Source organism: Nymphalis io, chromosome 7, assembly GCF_905147045.1.
Source record: "Nymphalis io chromosome 7, ilAglIoxx1.1, whole genome shotgun sequence".
NCBI classification, from domain to species: Eukaryota; Metazoa; Arthropoda; class Insecta; order Lepidoptera; family Nymphalidae; genus Nymphalis; species Nymphalis io.
In genome coordinates, this window is record NC_065894.1 from 3,332,247 (window position 1) to 3,355,180 (window position 22,934).

At 31.1% G+C, this 22,934-nt stretch overlaps 3 protein-coding genes across 5 annotated transcripts in view; 2 read left to right on the forward strand and 1 right to left on the reverse strand.

Annotated features, from left to right (window-relative positions):
- The window catches only part of LOC126769612 (uncharacterized), a 553,155-nt gene that overhangs the window by 255,341 nt on the left and 274,880 nt on the right, over positions 1-22,934 (forward strand). The gene's annotated exons all lie outside the window — the stretch shown is intronic.
- LOC126769644 (uncharacterized) overlaps positions 1-22,934 on the reverse strand; it is a 180,403-nt gene that overhangs the window by 117,286 nt on the left and 40,183 nt on the right. Inside the window, exon 1 of one of the 3 annotated variants that reach the window (XM_050488531.1) lies at positions 20,230-20,235. The exons of the other annotated variants lie outside the window; for them this stretch is intronic. The gene's annotated coding sequence lies outside the window, so the exon portion shown is untranslated. Of the gene's footprint in view, positions 1-20,229; positions 20,236-22,934 lie in introns of those variants that run through there. 3 annotated transcript variants of the gene reach the window in all.
- LOC126769400 (connectin-like) overlaps positions 1-22,934 on the forward strand; it is a 57,662-nt gene that overhangs the window by 21,146 nt on the left and 13,582 nt on the right. The window lies entirely within an intron of this gene.

The following is a 22,934-nucleotide window of genomic DNA, read 5'->3' on the forward strand; positions in this document are numbered from 1 at the left end:
TAAAACATTGATATAACGATACCGTCAAAAGCTTTAAATTGGGCTACATAACAATCAAGTCTTGTTCCAAAAGCCGGGCCCACAGTTCAAAGGTTATCTCAAAACACATGTGAACTGATGTCTTTTTTACATTACGTCATCGAATGTATGCACTCAGAATTGTAATTAATGAATTTACTTCGTTCATGACAAGGATGACATTATTGTTTTTATCGTTTCATGATTAGTTAACCCTTACAATTTCAAATCGGGATTATATATTCATGAATGTACAATATAATATATTGATAAACGTATATGTATATATGATGTTAAAATATTTATCGTGTACAATCAATAATATATGTAATATAGTTTGTATTATGTTGTATTTATATTGTATAGTTTATAAATAAAATGTTAAATGTATAATTTAAATGTTCATTATTATTATTTTTCTTTAAAACTCTACTTGTTTTGTATTGTTTTCATAAATATTAATTCCTTTAGTCTTATGTCTTATCATACATTAATTAAAATAACATAAAATTCCCGGTTCGGTTTTCTGATTAATAGTCTAATTTTAAACTCGGTGAAACTGCGAATAGCAGCTTCTTATATATTAACATTATATACTAAAATATCTTAATCGCGCTGCATCTCCTGGTATAAGTTATATTTATTAGTATAGTAGTTTTTTCAGTTACGCATTAGAAAAATTCTCATCGTTTAGTAGTAGTTATTATTGATGTATTTTATATTTATATGAAGTAATTAAACGCTGAGATGGCCTAGTGGTTAGAACGCGTGATTCTTAACCGATGATCGTGGGTTAAAACCCGGGCAAGCATCACTGAATGTTCATGTGCTTAATTTGTGTTTATAATTCATCTCGTGCTTGATGGTGAAGGAAAACATCGTGAGGAAATCTGCATGTATCTAATTTCATTGAAATTTCACCACATGTGTATTCTACCAAGCCGCATTGGAGCAGCGCGGTGGAATAAGCTCCAAACCTTTTCCTCAAAAGGGAGAGGAGGCCTTAGCCCAGTAGTGGGTCATTAACAGGTTGTTACTGTATTACTGTAATTAAAAATAACTATTGAACATAGCAAAAGTTTCTGTATTATAAAAGTTAGTTACACTAATTGAAACCTCAATAGCTCGGCAGCTCGTTTCTGTTTTCTGCTGAAACTTGCCAGAAGCTCTACGTTTAGTTGAATAGGGATAATATTCAGTAATTGGAAACAATGCTTTTGATATATTATTTGAAATTGTATTTCTAGTATTTCTGTATATCAATATGTCGGGTAACTAGAAAGGCTTTTCTCTCTGTTTTTAGAAACAAGTTTTTTTGAGGTTATTATTACCATAAACATTATCATCGGATCGGCAAAAAAATTGGCAAACTAAAAAAAAGCGTTTAATTATATTCTTTCAAACATCAAATTTACGAATTGAAATTTAATACTAGTTTTATAGTTATTTATAATATACTAGCGTTTGTTCGCTTAGTGGTTGAAATTGAAGAATACAATGCATTTGCACTGTATTCTTTACAATATTCAATACAAAATTTGCATGTTTCACACATAGTTTTTTTTACTCTTATTTTTTTTTATATTGATAATCTTAAAGTCTCTCTATTAGCTTTTGCTACCACAAAAATAAAATGAAAATCGGTTGACAAATACAGGAGAAAATGGTACTGCAGTGCTATTCGGTAAGAGCTCACTTCATTACTCATCCGTGAAATGTTGACAACCGACTTATGATGATATACTATTTTGATGCGAGTGTTCTAAAAATGTTATGATTATTATGGTCAATGTCGCATATCACTTTCTGACATTTCTGACACCGTTTTCTCTTTATGTCTTTGACTATTTATGGTGGTCGTTCTATGGGGGAGGCTTTCGTCCAGCAGTGGACGGCGAAAAGTTGAATATATTTATATATGTGTATATTTTAGATATATATATATATATATATATCGAAAACCTTTTTGAGGATTGACCTATAACATAAATAGGATTAAAACCTATTGAGTATTTTTTCCATAAACCCGAACACGGAGACACATGCTCCGATAAATTCGTTTAATCCTTCATGGCCTATAGGACGTTACGTTACACAGATATCGTTTTTTAACCAACTTCAAAAGAAGGATTGTTAAGTATGTGGCGTCTATTTTTCCGCCATTCATTCATTTATCCAACTCGGATGATTCATTATGTATTCTTTTATGGTAGTTTCTGAGGTGATTCCATATTTCTGTTGTTTATAACATAAAATTTTATTTTCAATTAATTAAATCGGATAGATTATCATTTATGGACTTTGAAGTCATTTTAAGGATTTTATTTTAATCTGGAGAAACTTCACAAACGATATATTGTAACAAAATTGTGATATCATATTTATTTACAGCACAAATTATTTTCAAGTTTTTTAAATTAATTATAACATCTTTATAAAAAAAGATCTTTATTTTTATAGTGTATCAATATTATTAAAACGACGTCTATATACAATAACATAATTTGAAGTATAATTTGTTTGTGTTGATAAGTTCTTTAAATATACTTTTTATTGAATGTACTCTGACCCGGAATATCACATTTATCACTAAGATTATGTTGAGCAAACCTATTTTGAAAGGGGCGTGTTAGACTATTTGACATAGCTATGAATATGCCTTATAATGACTTGGCATTGCTTACTCCATCAAAGATAAAATAAGATATTTGACATAGCTATAAATATGCCTTATAATGACTAGGTATTGCTTACTCCATCAATACTTTGCAATTGAGAGCTAAGATTTTATATTGCAAACGCCTGTAATTACACTGACTCACTCACCTTTCAAACCAGATCAACATTACAGAGCTACATCGTCATCAGCTTCGGTTTTCATGAAGTACATACTAATATTGTATTTATCCTAAATATTATGTGTATTGTATTTCTTAGACAAAAAAACATAAAGTATGTCACGTGTTCGAATTCAAGTTTAACCTTTATACTTAACAGATGTTGCTGCGAATGTTGTTTTACTTTAGTTGTTTTCTTTGAAACGACTGCTTTTGTTTTTTATGTTTTATTGCTTTCACATCTCCCTTGACATAAATAATACAAGGCAATATACCACTGGAATCATCTGTAAAGCTAGTGTCACATATGACCGAGCGCCTGCAAAGTATTTATTGTAGTGATCTCGCTTAGTTGCACAGACGTGGCCGTAACTAGAGATAATTCCGATTCAGGTAAGCTTTCGTTTCACTTAGACGCGCAGATGTGTTCGATTCCTAAGAGGTAGTTTAATTCAAGTCCTTCCAAAGTTATTTATATTATCACTGGCGCATGTGTTACATTTTAAAAGACGTCGAAAGTAATCAATAAAGACCCGAAACCGAAACCGAAACAGCCTGTGAATGTCCCACTGCTGGGCTAAAGGCGTCCTCTCCTCATCTTGAGGAGAAGGTTAATAAAGACATATTTGTTGTAAATAGACTGACACAAAATTCGACCATATGTTGTTTGCATATAGATCAGCGTCGTTTATTATTTATCAATGTAAACGATAAATAATATACCTAAGATAATTACAATATTCATAAACATGAATACATATTCTTGATTTTTGTTTAATAGTTTTCAAATAATTTTAAATTAAAATATTTAGTCTTTTAAGTCTTCCAGGAACCGTTTTCGTTCCCTTAAAATGCCTAATATATAAAATGTTGTAATACTTACAAAAATTAAAACAAAAATGTTGAGAGACAAACGTCGACATTCTGAAATGCTTGCAAAATTCAAATTTACTAATCTCGCTTAATGCTGAACGCTCATTGGTCACCTATTACGTCATCGGCTGCCATCGACCAATTGTAATTTGGATTAAAGTAAGTTTATTTGACCGTGGTCAGCGTTTCAAAAACTGTAAAAAACTTTTTTATACAGAGACCAACTGTTTAGCTTAACAGTTTTATCAGATGTAATAAATGTTATGTTGCGAATAAAAGCCAATACATTACTTGATTTACAATTTATTATGGTCTCATTTGAATGAACGAAGGTCGCGTTTTACAGTAAAAACTGCGATGTCGTATTTCATTAACCATCAACAGGAATTATAATTTAAAATGAACGTCTTTTTAAGGAAACTTGACCTTTGAGAGTAATATTGTCTTTCGAATTCCAACATATCTTAAAAGTCTCCTTTAATTGTTGAAATATTAATTTGCTACTTTTTTGTAATCTATATCATTTATATATATTTAAACCTAAATGCTTTGTTTGTTCCCAGTGTATATATAGCAAAACTATCTATTGACGTAAGATAAAAGTTCATATTGATAATTATGATACGTATATTTTATACTACTAAATGCTATGAGCGCATACGTTATTTATCGAGGAATTTTCGACGTGTTTTGGGAAAACTATGATGCTCATAAGCACGGCGCGGACAGTGAATAATATTGTTTGTATATTTAATACTTCTGAACTTTTTAATGCTTATTTATTATATCATTGTAAATGACGTCATTATAGTCGTTCAGTTTCACCAAAATGCGAGTTTTTATTTTATCAATTTCCCAATACAGATTATGCGTCACAACTTTTAAAAGATCACTAGACCCCAGAGTAATAGTTCGTAAAAGTTTTAATACTATTTAGATTTCACGAAACGTGGGTGTTTGTATTTTCACATCTTTCGTATGATGAATCACTCCTTGCTTTTATTGTTTGTTTTCAAGATTTACTGTAACAGTTTTTAACAACCCGTCCAACATCACGTTAGTTCTATAAATGTGAATGAATACAACTGGCAAAACAGTTTTTTTTTTTACACAAGATGACTGATAAATGCCCAAATGACACCATCGCCCATTCGGATTGGTACTATAAAAATAGTAACTCTCTCTTTTACATCGTCAATGCAGCTATCTTGAGAACTAATATCCCTTGTGCCTGTAGTTACACTGGCTCACTCTTCAAATCGAAATACAATGATACTAAGTATTGCTGTTTTAAATTAGAATTTGAGATGAGCGGTTGATCGACGAGTAGATGAGCTTGCACAAAGCCCTATCACCAAAATAGTTCAAATATAATAGTCGACTAAGTCGATATTCGATAAGCCTCGACATATTTCAATTTTGACTAAACCTTATGAAGTCTAATATTCCGAAAGTGATTTTATTCCGAAATCCAGAGCTCAAGCGTAATTTTATTCGTCCCATTCATGCTCACGTTATTCCTAAGTTATCCGATATCCTTCGTACAAAAATAGGAAAGTTTTAAATTAAAGTCTAGAATATATCCCCAAAGGAATGGACAAGGTAAGCCAGCTTGTATCGGAAATCCACCTGCAAGATGTCAGAGAGTCAGAGCTGAGAGTAAATGGGATTTGTTTCTTTACAGAATTTAAAGAAATTACAGCCAGCATTGAAAAAAAAATAACTCATATGTATTTTTAATGTCATATAAAAATTAAGGGGTTTTAAACTAGTCCCCATTTATACGTTGGTTCGTGTAACATTTTTGCATATTTTAATGAATGTAGTATTATTAGTATTTCATTACATGTAATACTTTTTTACGATACATAATATATCACACACAGTATCGGTATTGATTCATTCGAAAGACATGCGTAGGTCTTATTCTATGATATATATTGTGTTATAAACCTTCGAGATGTTTTATTATAAGAACGTCTTCATTTCAATCATTCTAAAAGAAGAGATGAAAGAAATTTTGGTCAAGGCCTTACGTGCTTAGTATGAATTATGTTTATAATTCGACAAATGGGCTTACCGTGTTGTGTATAATAAGAGTATTTTACTGTGTGTCTTGTGTATGTTCATAAATACTTATATATCATTAAACTAGTTCTTATTCGTTAATTCGTTCGTATGGAATTCTACCTTTCAGCTGTCTGTCTCTTTCCTTAATTTATAGGCTTAGTCGTTACAATGTAACAGAGAGACAATTACTTAAGTATACTCGTATAAAAATGGAGCCAGATGTTTTCAACGGATTGGAATAGTCAAACCGTATAGAATAGATCTACCCGTAGGGGGTCGTAAGAGTTGGCTAAGAAAATATTTGTTGAGCGCATATATTAAACGAGCACGTACATAGTGCTTCAACTTGCCGGTGTGGTGACGTGGAAACAATTCAACAGAAAAAGCATTTCTAAAGTGGATTGGCGTCAAGTGGCAGGCTGCTATTAGTCTATTACTATTTACAATAAAAATATTATTTTCATGCAGTGCTGCAACGAAACGATAATTGCAATACAATTGGATAATATGAAGTAAATAATGTTGATATCAATGTATGTGATGACGTGTCTGTATTAAAAAAAAACATTTGTGTGATATGTACTTTATACTGAACTAATACAGCCAAGCAATCAATGTCATTTATATTTTTATTATAAAAAACACATTTTAGCCTCAATAGCTTAACGATAAACTAGACGCCTAGCGTTGCGAAATCCGTAGGATGTATTGACTGTGTATATTCTCTGTTAATCAATCTTAAAGCTAAGTCGAAAAGAATGGGAACATTAATAACTTCTTAGTTTAAAATAATTGCTAAGCTGATATATAATATATTTTGAAAATTAATATAAAAAGTTACCTATGAAAACATTCTATTTTTTTTTATTAATGTAAATTATCCTCCTTACTAATTAACGTTGTTTAGCGGTTATGTAGTTGAGCGATATGCTCGATCATTAGTACCATATTATTCCATATTACTTTTTATTAACACTAAGCTTCCAACTCCGTAAAGTCAATGATCCTTCCCAGCAAAGTTTTCGATTTTATAATAATACTCGTAGGTTATTTTACATCTGCTACTTGAGAAGATTAAAATTTTAATCGGTGCATTTTTTACTGTTTGTCCCCACTCATAGAGTATTCTATCATCAAATGTAACATGACACCCTCTTGTTCGTGTGCTTTCCTAAAGTTATTATGTAATGAATGAAAAAATAATAAACAAATTTATAAAAATTAATAATATTCAATTAAATAATATACAAAGTGATAAAGTGTAATAAGTTTTTGTTTAAATTAATGCAAGCATAAGAACAAATTTCGAAATAATGACTTGCGATCTTCTATGTAGCATCTCGGAATCGATGGCAGCTTTACTATTCATTAATATTATAATGTAACGATTCAAAAGATTTCACGAGCCTACTTAAATAAAGTTTGTTTTGTTCTTCAAATTAAATCCAAATTATTTAATTTAAAATGTTATCTAATCAAATATAGTTTTTTAATCAGATTTCAAATATTTATAAACCTCGTCGTTTCTACTTTGAGTTGCGCAGAAACATAAATCTTTATAAGTTTGGGATGCAATTTACTTTTGAGAAAATCGTATACGCTATTTGATATCATATTACCACACGATAAACTATTTCTTCAGATGACCAATATCTAGTTTTTCATTACAGAGGCGTAGCAATTCATGTTCATATTACAAAAATAAAATAGATTTTGTTTTAAGAAATAACGTTATAAATTCATTAACGTCTACAAATGATTAAACATAATATGTGAATCAGATAAGTGTCAATAATAATTAAACCATATAAATAATATTGTTCCTGAAATGTCACGCAAAGAAGTATTACTTAAATCGTGCAAGTTTAAGTTGTTGACTCTCTCGTTGGTCTAGTGGCTCCCTTATAAGGCCGTAGATTCCGAGGTCCTGAATAAATACCCCGCAGGAAATTATAAAGTTACCAGGTTTTTGTGTCGAGAAATTCTTAATAGCAGCCGAAGTCTGGATATTGGCAATTTACACTCTCGTGCCATTAAAGCACCTTAAGGCATTGGTCCTTTGCCTTTGCCTCCAGTCGTCGTATATATAAAACTGCACTTGTGGGTGTGGGTGCGCACACGCTTGTGCATTATAGTATGTCTCGTGGCCGAAATTGGTTAGGACATCACATAAAGACTGTAATTTTAATTGAACCACGCGTCATCATATGTTTTATAAGCTTCGTGGAAGTGTTATACAGATTAGATACTCAAATATTCATTCCCAAATCTATAGTTAAGTATATACCCATAATACTAATGATACTATGTGACTAATCAATATCCATGTAAATAAAGACGCGTCGAATAGTTATATGTAACATCCGAGCCGACTGTGTGCCTAGGATAATTTATTCGTCGTTATGACATAATGCATTGAAATTACGTTTCAAATATAAATATGCATTATGTCACTGTTGATTCATAGAAACAATATGAATTGAACACAAGTACAAAACAGGGAATTGAAGTAAATATAATAATCGCTGAACGAACCATTGTCTTCGAGTCGGTAAATAAACGTTGACGTAAGATTGACCATATCAGACCGGAGACGTTATATTACAAGGGAACGTTATGTACTATATGACATAACGTTCCCTTGTAATATAACGTAAAATTGCGATTGTTAAGAATAATATATACTATTTCATAATCATATTGAAACATTTTTAGAACACTTTGCCCGAAGTGTTTTTATTAGAATTATACAATAAATTATATTAAAATACACGCTTTTAAAAATTGTTATGCACATGTTGATACAATCTAAATGATCCCTATCAATTAAATGAAACATCGAAGTTGATATTTATTGAAAGAATTTATAATTAAGAAAACCAAAAAATAAATATGTTTTAAAATAAAATAAATATATTATATTAATAATATATAGAAACGAAATATACGCTACACGCATACTAGAAAGTAGGAAGCGGCGCCGGAAACGCGCATGACGGCACAAAAGAGCCTCATGCCGTTTGTCGTTACGGCATACGACTCGGTCTCACTTCGAAGGCGCCAAAAGATGTCACACATTCATAATTTTGACATGCACGCTTAGTACATGTACTTAAAATGAAAATGGCTGAACAGCCAGAGGCTTACTGAAATTAAAACACAGCTTATATCATGAAAGCAAATGCGGCGGATTTTTTTGACTGTATACAATAATTGCCTAGCGGCTTATTTCGTCAAAGCTATTCGTCAAATTCTTTAATATAAATTAAAAAAAAAAGTTGAAACGTGTGGTTTTGTCTATATGAAACCACGCTTAATTATTAAAACTGAGTGTCATATTACGCGGGATATAAAATGCATATAATGTCACGATTTGGAGTCGCATTGGGAATGCAAATGTTATTAAATATAGACAGAAGTGAGCTGTCATAACAAATTGCCTATTTGTTATTCGGAGTGATATCGACCACCAACATAGACACTTCATAGGAATCTATAATTATAATCGTGAAGGTTAAATTTCTTTAACTTTTATGCTTAATTTTTTAGCTATTATGTGGCTCATTTGTGTTTATTAAAGTTATTATTAAATTTATTTGTGTTATTATTAAATTTCTTTAGCTATCTGTTGAATAATATTCGAAAAGAGGAGACCTTTGTCCAGCTGTGGGATATTTACTTTACTTTTCAAGGCTAGACTCCGACTGCGACCCATTGGATATCTTACCAAATGAGTCAAAATAAAAAGTCGAACTTGGAGCGGAGATATTGCAACATGTTATGAGACATTGCAACCATAAATTATCTCGTTAAAGTTCACTTAATAAGCAAAATACACATTATCATAATATTTTAAATATTTTTCTAACCTTCAAAACGAAAATGTCAAAGCAAATAAAGACAAAACGCCTTATAAGTTCCAAGGTAAGCTAGCATACATTTCAAATTGGATTTGTGAAACAGAATTTTTGAATGTCGATGTTGGAAATTTCGTTTAGGGAGAAAAAATCAAGAGAGATTTCCCAGCTTTACGGATAAAAAATGGAACTGTTCCAGCTTTCCATTTTAAGCGACGGTTATGCTGACGAGACAACATCTCGCTTTTATGTTTTAAATGAGAAAATAGAACTGTCGCCGTCATCATTGCTGTCATTAAAACTAAAGTACTGAAATCAACTGCCTTGATAAAATTCTAGCTCGTTAGTTATAATTACTCCAGATGTTTATTAACTAGATCACCAAAGCCTCTTATCATTTTAATGAACAATAAAAATTCGAATAATATTAAATTTATTGAAGGATTGAAATAGCAATAAAAGTCACGATTCTTAGTGAGCAAGCGTTCTGACAATCAAATAGATTCCCGTGGGAGATTTATGTATAAAATTTTCTGTAGATTTGTAACCGTTTCCGCGTAAAGACTTTGCCCATTATTGTCGTTTATTGATGGCGCAGCTAAAGTATCTGGTGATCTCACTGCGACGAATTTAGAAATCAGCTGTCCGTGTGAACTATTGTTTAATGTCTGGTGTATTTTAAATTTAGTCACATATAATAAACATCCTGCAATTGTAATTAGTGAATATGATTAGGAAAATATCCATTCAGTATCAAGTTTATATAATATTGATATCCATGCACTTGATCAATTATTATAAATTTCTTATATGTGCATTGCATTCGAAACAATTTCATCCATGATGCAATAACTGGATCTAAGCCAGTTATGTGTTACAGTATTATTAGTAATATGTAAAATATCCGACCTTTAATGCTATTAATAAATAAATACTTGCTGTTTAAACAATAATAGGATAGGCAATCTGTTCTACTTCCTGTGTTCTTCGATAAAGTGAGTCTATTCCGATATAAATTATTATGTATTTGTAGTTTATTATTTAGACGTGATAACTATATGACCTTCTTTTTTGAATTTAATTCTAGTATGCAACGCAATTTTAATATAACATCAAAAACATACAATATTTCAAAATTAACATTTTATAAATCGCTTTAGTAATTCAAATTCGTAAAATCTTTTGAATTAATTGATTACATACTAATTACAAAATTTATAAATTTTACCCCAAACTTGTACTTAGTTATATCTAAGGGGGTCATGTGCGATTTCGACTTGTATGGAGAGAGTTCCGTGATATTCCTTTTTTTGTATGAATATAAAGATAAAAGCTTGTAAGCTATGAGTAGTATTGGAGTAGTAGTATGACACCAGGTCCAATTTTATATTATTTTATTTATTACGTAATTGTTTCCAATATATCGAGAGGAATGCTCATCGTAATTTTCAGTTATTATTCACGTGTTCTAATAACAGGACAATTTCGATTCTAAAATCATTATCATCATCATCATCATATCAGCCGAAAGACGTCCACTGCTGGACAAGGGCCTCCCCCAAGGATTTCCACGTTGGCCGATCTTGCGCTGCCCGCATCCAACGGCTTCCCGCGACTCGTTCTAAGTCGTCGTTCCACCTTGTAGGGGGCCTACCCAGCAATTCTTCGGGCTATGTTCTAAAATAGATTGACTAAATGTAAAATTGTATGTTTAAATAAAATAAGTTATTTTCTAATAACCCTAAATGAATAAGTTTTTATTTTTATTCTTGACCTAGAGAACGCATATTGAATTGGTACGTAGGGGTGACTCAAATATTTCGTGCGCGTCCAGCTGTCTGATTGTAAAGCCATGATGTCATGGGGGTACGAAATTAGAAATCAATACGCATTGCGCTATGCCCATACCATTAAACACGTATTTTATGACTTATGACACATAAAGCTACCAGCATATAAACAATTTTAGTGTATGCAAATTTAGCCAGTATGACGTCAGCATAAGAAACAAAATTTTCGAACGGTATTCTTGTTGTATATCAGAAGTAGGTTCCGACGAAATAGGATTAAGGTCATTCGTAAATATTCAGCAACTGTTGAATAGAAAGTCACTTCTAATTTTGGGGGTAGGTAAATGAAAGGTCTCGGGGCCGCATGCACTTTTTATTTGGATCATTCAATATAGATGTTTGTATAACTGTTTGAGAGTAATAGACTAAGACACCGTTTTACGGATCACCATACATATTATATATAATGTATTTATATATAGAAGAGGTTTTTATACTATCCGCTTCGTTATAACTCGCTGTTAAATGGCGTTGCGGCACTTCAAGTTCCATACCGTTGATCGATAAGCCAATTGATATACATTTGAACACGGAGATTATTTTACATGAATAAACTTAAAGTTAATTAGTAGCTAACTAGCTAGTTAGTTATATATTTTAAGGTTTTAAAACATTTTCATCTGTTTCTAGCATTTAGGAATTAAGATTTGTTTGTATTTTCGAGGAATCTATTTTAAATTTATAATATAAAACAGGCACTCTTCAGACAGAACAGATTAACTCAAAAGAGTTTCTTCTATAATGCACTTGCAGGATCCATTTAAAGCTAATTCTATAAGAAGATTGTTGTGTAAGTGCATCGAGAACTTCCCCCGGTGTATTTGAGAAAATACTTGAAGATAATCAAACGTTTAAAAATAAATAATAAAAATATAACAGTTAAAACGCTATCAGTAACGGATGTCGATCCTACAAGGGGTTCTGTTAAAGATATGCCGTTCTGAAAATAATGACTCGACGGGTAGCAATCATTAAAAATACTGTTATCAATATATATTACTTTAACAAGACGATATATATTGTTAGAAGACTAATCTTGATTCAAAATTTTAATTTTTACATGTGATTAATTGTATGAATCGAGTCCGTTATATTAAAACTAATAAAGATGTCAACGCTTCTATTTGAGTGTATTGGTACTTTATTAATTTAACAGTCAATAAACACTATAATTATATTAGTGAGACCATTAAATTAATTAATGTCTCACTCTAATTGAACTGTACATAATTGATAAGTTAGTACATACACAATTATATAAGGATGCATAATTGCTTAGATTATAAGACTATGTATATATATGAAGGAAAATTAAGAAACATTAAAAAAGTATAGTAATTATCTAAACAATAGTGACTTTTTACACATTTTCAAAGTTTCAGACTCCGGGCAGACATCAGTTCTTTGACAGAAAAACCCAATAACTTTATTGGTCCGACCTGGGCTGGAGTTTGAACCCAGAACCTCTGTATCTGAGGCCTTATAGATATAAGGCCTCAGATAGCCACTATGACTTAATATTGTACGTATATCAACGCTAAAATTAAAATATACATAACTAAGAAGAAATTTAATTTTCCTTATATACATATTTTATAAATTTTCGCTGTACGTAAGATGTTATGACTTAGGTTACCTAATATCCAGTGCTTTGCCGAGTCGCCGGTGGGCTATAAATTCTCTGTATTTCGGACTTTCATAAAGCCGGGGCTTGAAAAGCGCTCTCACGACAGCTCCTACGTAACAGTGTATTATGACATATATTACATTTAGATACAAAGAAGGCAAGGCATTTGCCAAATGAAATGTCAACGCCAATTTATTTATATTGTTTACTTTATATACTTAAAATAGACATGAAGACTAGTGAGTAAACATACTAAGTGGTCACTAATGTTTATAGACACCGAAACTGTATGAATATTAACCATCCCTTACATCATCAATGCGCCAACAAATATGATGCTATATGCTTTGTGCCTGTAGTTACACTGGCTTGCTCATTCTTCAAACCTGAACACGACAATGCTAAATATTGCTGTTTGGCCGTGGAATATGTAATGAGTGGGTGGGTGGTACCCACCAAGATGGTCTCGTACAATGCCCTACGACCAAGTGAAGAAAGTTAATATAATATTAAATAGGAATAGTATTTTAAAATATTGATTTTAAAAATAATGTCATCAAAATACGATGACATAAATTTGAAACCGCTTAAAGAATATATTTTGCAATGGAAATATGCGACTCGTTTGCAGTCGAAAGAATTACAGCGAAAAGGAAAATGTTTCGCTTCGCCTTCATCACTTCGAATATATTGCAAGTATAAATGCAGCTGTTTTCAATTTTAATAATAGTTTTGCGCAAAACTCTGCTTACAATCAAAGGTAAAGCATCGGTATGGCAGCTGCTTTACTACAATATATGGAAGTGAAATATTTGAGTTTTTATTTTATTGTTTATCTGTGTAGACATAGTCTTGTGTTTACGACTGGCTGCAGAAATCTTTATTGTGTAAAGAATGTTTTTATTTTGATTTTATATTCATAGTTTTTCCCAAATGAAACTGGCATGTAGTCGTTGCGAGAGTGGAATAGCAAAAAGAAAAAAAAATAATAGTCACCAGGGACTATATGAGTCAATAGTATGAAACGGCCTTTACTTTACGTAACTAGAAATTTTCAACGCCTTCGAAATCCAGATGGTTTTTGTTCGATATAAAACAAAAGAGATATCTCGATATTTGACGCTGGAACGCTGTGAAGGATAAGAAGCAAGCGCTCGCCGAGTTTTCGATGATTTATTAGTTCTTTTAAAGTACAATCGTTAGCTTTATTTCAAATATTTCTGTTCCTCGTTAGCATAGCCTTAAATGTATATTGAGACACGTTCCAATTAGTAAATGTATAAAGTTAAGAATAAAAAGTTGTATGTTTTATAATCCGTATTATAGCAGCGTGGTAGAATAAGCTTAAAAATTTCTCCTCAAGAGAAGATGTAATCCTGATTTGTAGAAGATATATCCAAAAAAAAAATTCAAGTCACTGGTAGATATTACTAGCACATGTTCATGTATCGTTAACCACTAAGGATATTAAAACAAGAATAATAAGCTGACTACTAATTTGTAAATAACAATATAATTCTACTAAAGAGTGCATCTCTTTAGCACCACTAAGGATATTAAAACAAGAATAATAAGCTGACTACTAATTTGTAAATAACAATATAATTCTACTTAAGAGTGCATCTTTTTAGCAGAATTATACTGCTTTAAATTATTATAACCAAATAAGCAATCAAAATTAATTTAAGAATTATAATAAATATTTCAACCCAATAGAAAAATATAGTCGTCCTTTTCCATGTACTTGGACCACGTAAAAATAAAACTTAACTAAGTTTTGCTTTTACTCAATTATTACGTGATGCCTGCAGCTTTGAGTATTATCAATAATTACGATGAAGCAAGTTAAATAAAATTGAACATACTGACATTCATTATACTCAATTATTATTAAAAATTAATACACTATTAATATGTAATTCCAACTGATTTCCTAAAGATACGTTAGTATAATAGTTGATAAACTACTTATGTATTTATAAATAAATAAAAATAATAGCTTGTAAGTGCTCTATTGCTAGGCGAAGACCGACTCTCCTTTTGAGGAGAATGTTTATTTTGGAGCTTAATCCATCACGCTGCTCCAATGACAGGTACACATGTGGCAGATATTCATTTTCATCCGACACATTCAGGTTTCCTCACGATGCTTGGCTGCTCAGCACAAGAAATATAAACACAAATGTATAATAGTGTATACTTGGGTTTGAGACATCCATTAAAATTCACGTTTTCTACTTGTGTACCACTTGGTCTTCTGTGTTTTGCTTTTTATTTTTCTATAAACAGCAAAGCCTGCGCTTTACCAGCGTACAATTAGGTTTGTGACGAAAATCCTTCAAAATCTTCCATTTTACCGTACATACGCCTTATACGCATAAAATATTTAATTTATTAGATTATAACGGTATTATAATAAAGAAAATGTTTTGGTTTTGACTCGCAAATAACCATTTTAATTTAAAAAGAAGCAGTCATTTTTAAATCATAGATAGACAGTTCGTTTTTTTCCCATAGATTTAAAAGGGAGAATTCCCTATTGAACCAGATCTTAAGGCGAAAAATATATTTCTATATAATTTCTATCTGTTTAATAGAACTGCTGTAACAATAATGGTCAAAAAACAATCTCCCATTAAAATTTATTTTATTAATTCTATATTTCTTAACCTCATACAATATATACGTATATAAACCTTAGTTATACAATAACTTATGTTGGATCTTCGAATTATTTCCCCTACGGGATTGCCTAATTACTTTATCGTATCCATTAAATTAACTTCTAACTTAAACAACGTTAGTTAACGGAAAGTAACTTGTTCTCTATTTCCTTAGACAATAAATTAAAACTTTAAACATATGTATATATACACGCTATACACTTTACCATAAAGATCTGTGAACTGTTTTTACCCAACTGCCCAAAAGAGGAGAAGGATTTTATCTGAGTTCATCTGACGTTCAACTTTTGACGAGCCGGTTGGCGTGGTTGGTGGATGCTTGCCTTTCGCGCCGAAGGTTGTGGGTACGATTCCCACCCGGGACAGACAATTATGTGCGGGAACATGTCTGTTTGTTCTGGGTCTGGGTGTGATTGTCTATATAAGTGTGTATTTGCAGGAGAAAAGTGGTATATGTAGTATATCATTTGTCTGGTTTCCATAGCACAAGCGTTGTACAAGCTTAATTTGGTATCAGATGGCCGTGTGTGAAAAGTATCATATCACGGACATGGACAAATGATGGATTTGGATGTTTGGGATATTGTTAGAATCCTTACACCATCCCGAGTGACATTGGCTATAAATTAATAATTAATTAATTTAGGACAGTCGTGTTTTTTTTGTTTTTTTTTTAATGTAAAAAATTGTTTACTTTGAACGTTTTTTCGTGTATTGCATTATCGTGTTTTCTTAATGATCAATTAAGGAGTGACAAAAGGCGTCTTTTTACTTAATAAGAAAGCTTTTTAAGGACAGTCTGATAAATAATTATAAATATTGCTTGTTAAAATGCTACGATTTTAAGTAGTGTCAATAAACTGCGTCATATCGATTTGTATGATTAAAAAAAATATACCAAATGAGTTTATAAACAAAAAGGATTGAAATGATTGGATCAATAGCAATATTGTATTTTGTAGAACATTTGAAAATGGACTTTACTTAATGTTAGGGCTTTGGAAAGCTCGTTTGAGTAGCTACGATCCATTCATCAAAAATTCTACAGCCAAACAGCAATTCTTAGTATTGTTGTGTTCAGGTTTGAAGGACGAGTGAGCTAGTGTAACTACAGTCACAAGGGACATAATATATTTGTCATCGCCCGAGGTTGGTGGCGCATTGGCGATCTAAATTTTATGGGCGGTGAATAATTGTCATACCGCTGCTGGAAATGTGTGAAGATGTTTAACCAAAATTATTTAAGTTATCTTAAATCCACAAGCAGGCGATAAATACTGTTGTTTATACAATATAAATCAATTTCATTTTTAATAATCATTTCCTTTGCATATTATATATATATGTAAGTTCCTATTTATTTTTCTACAAATTCAACAATATTGCAAACTTTATAAGTTTTCAGTAAAAAAGTTAAGTATTTTCATAACATATCCTATATAAATATAATATATAAGAAAATTTGCTATAAATATACAAAAATAAATGGTAGTTAATTTAGCCTGAGCGAATTTGCTCGGTATGTAGCTTGAAGGTACCTCGTACCATTCAACGATTAAAATTTATACGAAATTCTAAAGTTATAAAAACCACTAGTGAATTTTGTGTTAAGTTGAAGTAAGTTGGAAATCCACAGCCCGCAGTTGGTAACACCAACACATACGTTCATGTATTTGCTAAATGCATATTAATAGCAAAGTAAACAGTAAACCTTACGACTATGGTATAAGATTGTTATTCCAATGACTCCACAATTTCGGAAATGCACTGATAGTAGTAGATTCTGAATACATTTGAATGATACTAAAATATACAGCGTTATAACTCTTGCTGCGCTTATAATAAAAGCCTGTACTGAAAATGTCAGCAAAGCTGCATTTTTATTTTCTAGATTTATTTATCGGGACGACATCGGGTGCATTTGACGGGTATAAAACTATTAATTCATATTCATATCAGAAAAATATTCAAACGAACTCTACGTGTTATTTTTATGACAAAAAATATACATTGATTTGCTACCAGGAAATATGAACTCAAATTTAGTGACAACATTTTATTCGTTATGTACTTTTTTTCACTCGCGGCTTCATTTGAACGCATCGGCAACGGCCAAGCCACACATTTTGACTAAGGTGTAAAGTTTGTTGAGAACTTAAGACCAGGATTCACGCAGATCGCTATACGCCGTGATAACACTCTCTGTGTTAGGTTAGAGCTTGTAGCTTAGCTCTCCAAAAGATCTGATATACTCATATACTCGTCTTGGCATTTATTTACATGAAAATGTTTTTGGTAGGTTTAATGTAATTCTATATGATTATTACATGCATATGATTGATTAAAAATAAAAACATTTTTTTTTCAATGTCTTCACGGTAGAATCTACCTATCAAGCCGGGCGTAACTATGAACTTAATTTAATCTTGTAATTGATTTAAAAGGACTTTTAAGCTTACTCAAATAAATTATACTTTGATTTTTAATTGTTTTCACAAAAGTTTAATTTTATTTTAAGTTTCGAATAATTTTGAGACGTTAAAGCAATTATCTCGATCCTTAATCTCTTAGCTTAGCATTTGTGACAGGCGAATAAGTCTGTGAGTGGGCGAGATCACGTTTTAGTACATTTTTGCGGTATCAATTTTCCCGAGTTGTGTCTTATCTACTTAAATCATTTAACTTGATTTATTTTAACAGCCTTTAACATTGTTGAAAATTATATAAGGATTCAGCTGATTAGGTGTGCGCGACGTGTTTAAAGTGTATAAATTCATCAATTAGCCTCTTTTCATGAGATTTTAGGGAATTTTAATAGTACTTTTTTGAACCCATAATATGGAAATTGTTTTTAACTCCCGAAGTATAAATAGGAGTAATATAAGTTTAGCGTGTGTATCTGTGTCCGTATGTCTGAGGCACGTATCTGCCAAACGAATGGACCAATTTTGATGCGGTTTTTTCTGTTTAAAACCTAATGTGTTCGAGATATTCTTAGCTAGTTGAAGATCATTAACTCATTTTCAACTAGATAAATGGGTCTTATCAACTTTTGCAGGTATTACAGGTCGATTGATTTAAAATTGCGGCTGTACGAAGCTTGTATTAAAATATTACTAAGTACTTTATATATATATTTCAGCTTTGTTTTTTTTTTGTGTCAGTTATTTAAACTATTAATAGTATATCTTATTTACAATCTTTTATTTGTCTGCACCTGTTAGTATTTGTGTATGAATACTGGTAATCGTGTTTAAAACCAGTTCCACCTGTTCGAGCTGAAATTTAGTAAACACTTTACGTCTTGATGACAATATAATCTATGGATAAAATTAAAATTAGATAAGAAAAAATAATAACTTGATTGTCTATTTTTATTCGTCTTACATGATAAGTTTTAAAAATATACAAGTAATAAGCATCAACAAAAACAAATTCAAATTTGATTAAAAATTGTTACTGTATATTCAATATCAATACTAATATCTTAAATGCGAATGTAGCTGTTTTTCACGGTTTCACGGATAAATTAAAAAGCCGATTTTGATGAAATTTGGTTTGGAGCAAGCTTGAACCCTAAGAAGGGACATAGGCTATATTTTTATCTAATACCTGCCTACTTGCTACGATAACTATATCTAAATCACTTTTATATGTATAATCTAATCCGTAGTATCCTAAAACATATTTCTTATTAAATAATATCAAAGACGTAAAGTGCTTTTTGCTTACCCGTCTCAATCCTAATCCTTCCTCGTTTAATAAATCTTCGAGGAAATCAATTACACGGATGGCCATTCAGAGAATTCATTTTTCGGAGTCGAATCTTACAAATTTTATTTTCTGAAATCGGTAATTTTATCTTTCACTATGTATTCCCTGCCATTTCGTATCATCGATCATATTACATCATGAATTCGTTTTACGAGAGCGATCCAAAGCGCAATAAAGAAGAAAAACCTGAAGTGCTCTGTAATGAAACCATATTTCGAACGCAATATTTGCTTCAAGAGGTAATAATATAAATAATGTTTGCCGTTCCTGTTATTCATTCAAACTGAAAATGTAACATGTCTATAAAAACAATAAGTCATCATTATTAGTAACCTATGTTGAAACAATTTATTAATAAAAATTGTAAAAAAAGTAGCTTGGGACAGTACGACCGCCTTGGACACTTATTGTACTACTATTTTCATTTTTTGTACCCCTGACAATGTGTATTCAGAATTTCATAATTATTGTTTAAGAAGTTACGACGTGAAAGTGTAACAAACAAACAAATAAAACTCACTTTCGCGTTTATAATATTAGTTAGAATATCTTAATAGTAAGCTGAATTGTAAAATAAGGCTTTTGAAAGCGTGTTATTGAAAATGTCAATAACATATTATTATTTTTTATTAATTAGCATAATATTCTCAGGTATATTATATAGTTATTATTATAACTAAAATAGTAGGGGCTATAATTTACATTATATTTATATACTAGCGCTAAGGATTACAGAAAGTATACTCACCCTACGTTGCACTTAGATTGACTACCCGATTGACTGCACCGTAACTAGTTTAATAATATCCCTGTTAGCTTATTGCACTGAACGCGCTGAGAAGCATTTCTAGCGAAGAATAAATTAAGAATTGAATATTTACGAGTAATACAGAAGGACAATTTAAGCAAGAAACTTACAGTTCTTTGTTAAGACCAGTCTGGATACCAATCACTTATAAGTTATTATATCGTTAAACACTAAAACCAACGTTTTTTATTGCTGTTTACCGGTTTAAACGGCGCAAAGGTTTAACTTATTTACCATTGACGGGCGTTGTGAAAGAAATAATTTTTTTCTCGTTACAACGCTAATGAAATTGACAACGGTGACAGAATTGGGTGGGCTCTTTGCGAAGTTTTCCTATAATTAATTTAAAAGAAAACTGTTATAGCTGAGATTTAATTAAAATGGATGATAACTATAAATATTTTAGGTCTTGGTTGGGTACCATTTTTTTTTCTTGGCCTAAAGCCTTTGTCTCCAGGGCATTTCATTAAAACCCATAATGTATGGTAGAGATTCAGTGACCCCAATGCAATATCACTCCCTAGTTAAATTCTCCTCAATTCAATTATTGGTTATAATATAAATTATAATTAATACTTTAAATATTGTAAATATTGGTTTCATTAATCGTATGATTGAATACTATTCCGTAATTTTTGATAAATGAAGAAATTGGAGGGTAAAATGTAACTTGAATCGTTGGATGTTAGCCAAGTTGCTGCAGGCATTAATGAATAATGGACGAGGTTTGGCAGTTGTTCCTTCAGAAAGCAGTTCAATAAAATATAGAATAAAATCGCAAAACGCTAAGTAATGTAAAAATTAAACTTATATCTTTAATTCGCACAAATATGCATTTGAATTATTTGAAAAAAATGCGATTCTATCTCATTTGATGCTCTTAGAAACAAGACTCATGTACTGCATGAATATTCTCTATTTAAAATATGCTATCCACAGCTATCATAGTAGCCTAATATCAAGTGTCTGTCCTCACAATAGAACTTGATGTGAATTACTTACATCCATGATATTGTAACGGACTAAGTATCCGCATTACATTTTGCGACCTTTATCTAGTTCCCACTATTTTGTTCGAGTGAAATTTCGTTTTGAACATTTTACAAGACCTATCAATTTCTTGAATACCAGGCATTTTGTATTCGAACCAGTTATTAAATAATAACGTTGATGATTTTTATTAATACGTATTTCGAATTTAGGAAATACAGCAAGAGTATATTCGTAAGTATTTAGACTATTTTTTTTTATTTCATATAATATACTTAAAATTATTACCAAATGAAATTCCAGCAAAACTTATAAATGTAGGAATTCGTCTATAAATTTTTTATCTAAATCTTTTGGACTGAATCCAACTCACTGAAGGCATTAATGAATAACGGACGACGTTTGGTACTTGTTCTTTCAGAACATTTGGGTTAGGCATGAATGTATGTCTAAATAAGAAAACAAAACGTTCGAAAATTACTAATCAAGTTTCATGATCTAAGTAATCTCAAAATTTTACTGATAATTTTAAATTTCAATTGGTATAAAGAATTCAATTCTGATTTAACTTTGTTCTAAATAAACATATAATTTATGGATATGTGTGTTATTCTTCAAGAAAAATATTTATGACCACCCACACTGTATTAGTCTGATATCAGAAATAGTATTAATTTGTTTCCAATATATTATGCGCTAACGCTTTTATGCTAAATTGCTATTTCAACGGGCATAGAAATTTAATATCTATAGTGGGTAGAGCTATTAAAATAAAGACCAATATCGCTCGCTAACAATACACGGAAGTGCACCATAAACAAAGTTCGTCCACCTCTATAAGTGATTAATGTTTAATCCAAAATGGTACCTGCTTCTATATGGATCGTTTAATGTAAACAATATATATTTTATGGGAAGTGAAATATGGAATGTAATGCGACGTGGGACGTTAGTTAATATTAAAACACTTGCCGTCCCGACTTTGTACGGACTTCGTACTTATTTCACGAGAATTTTTAGAGTATTTAAACCCCGATCGGAGCACCACCTACTGCGTTCAATCTAAGCCATTCCACTCAAACAAACAAAAATATTCAATATCATCATCTATAATATTATCAAAATCAGTCTAGCTGTTTCGGTGGAGCTCAGTAAAATACACAAGTATATAAGAATAATAATATTATATACAAATTTTACACTGTCACATATAACTTTATAAAGATTATTAAAAAAAAAACATTTATCTCGAGAACTACATGCCGTGTTTAATCCCATAGTATGTTCCTTTGTTATAATTCTTCAGTCGTAAAGACTAAACAGAAAATGTTATTTGTAAGGTCGCGCTTACAAAACTATTTAACTTTATATCTGTCAGAATATTCCCCGGTGTTTTATATTTTGCGGACTATTCAATGTAACTTTTACAGATTTACCAAGTGTGAATATAAAACTAGTATGCTAAAAAATATTTACGGTAAATTTAGTTTTCATCGACTCGTCACCCTTATGACAGAGATAATGGTAATATTAGGCCATAGCGGTC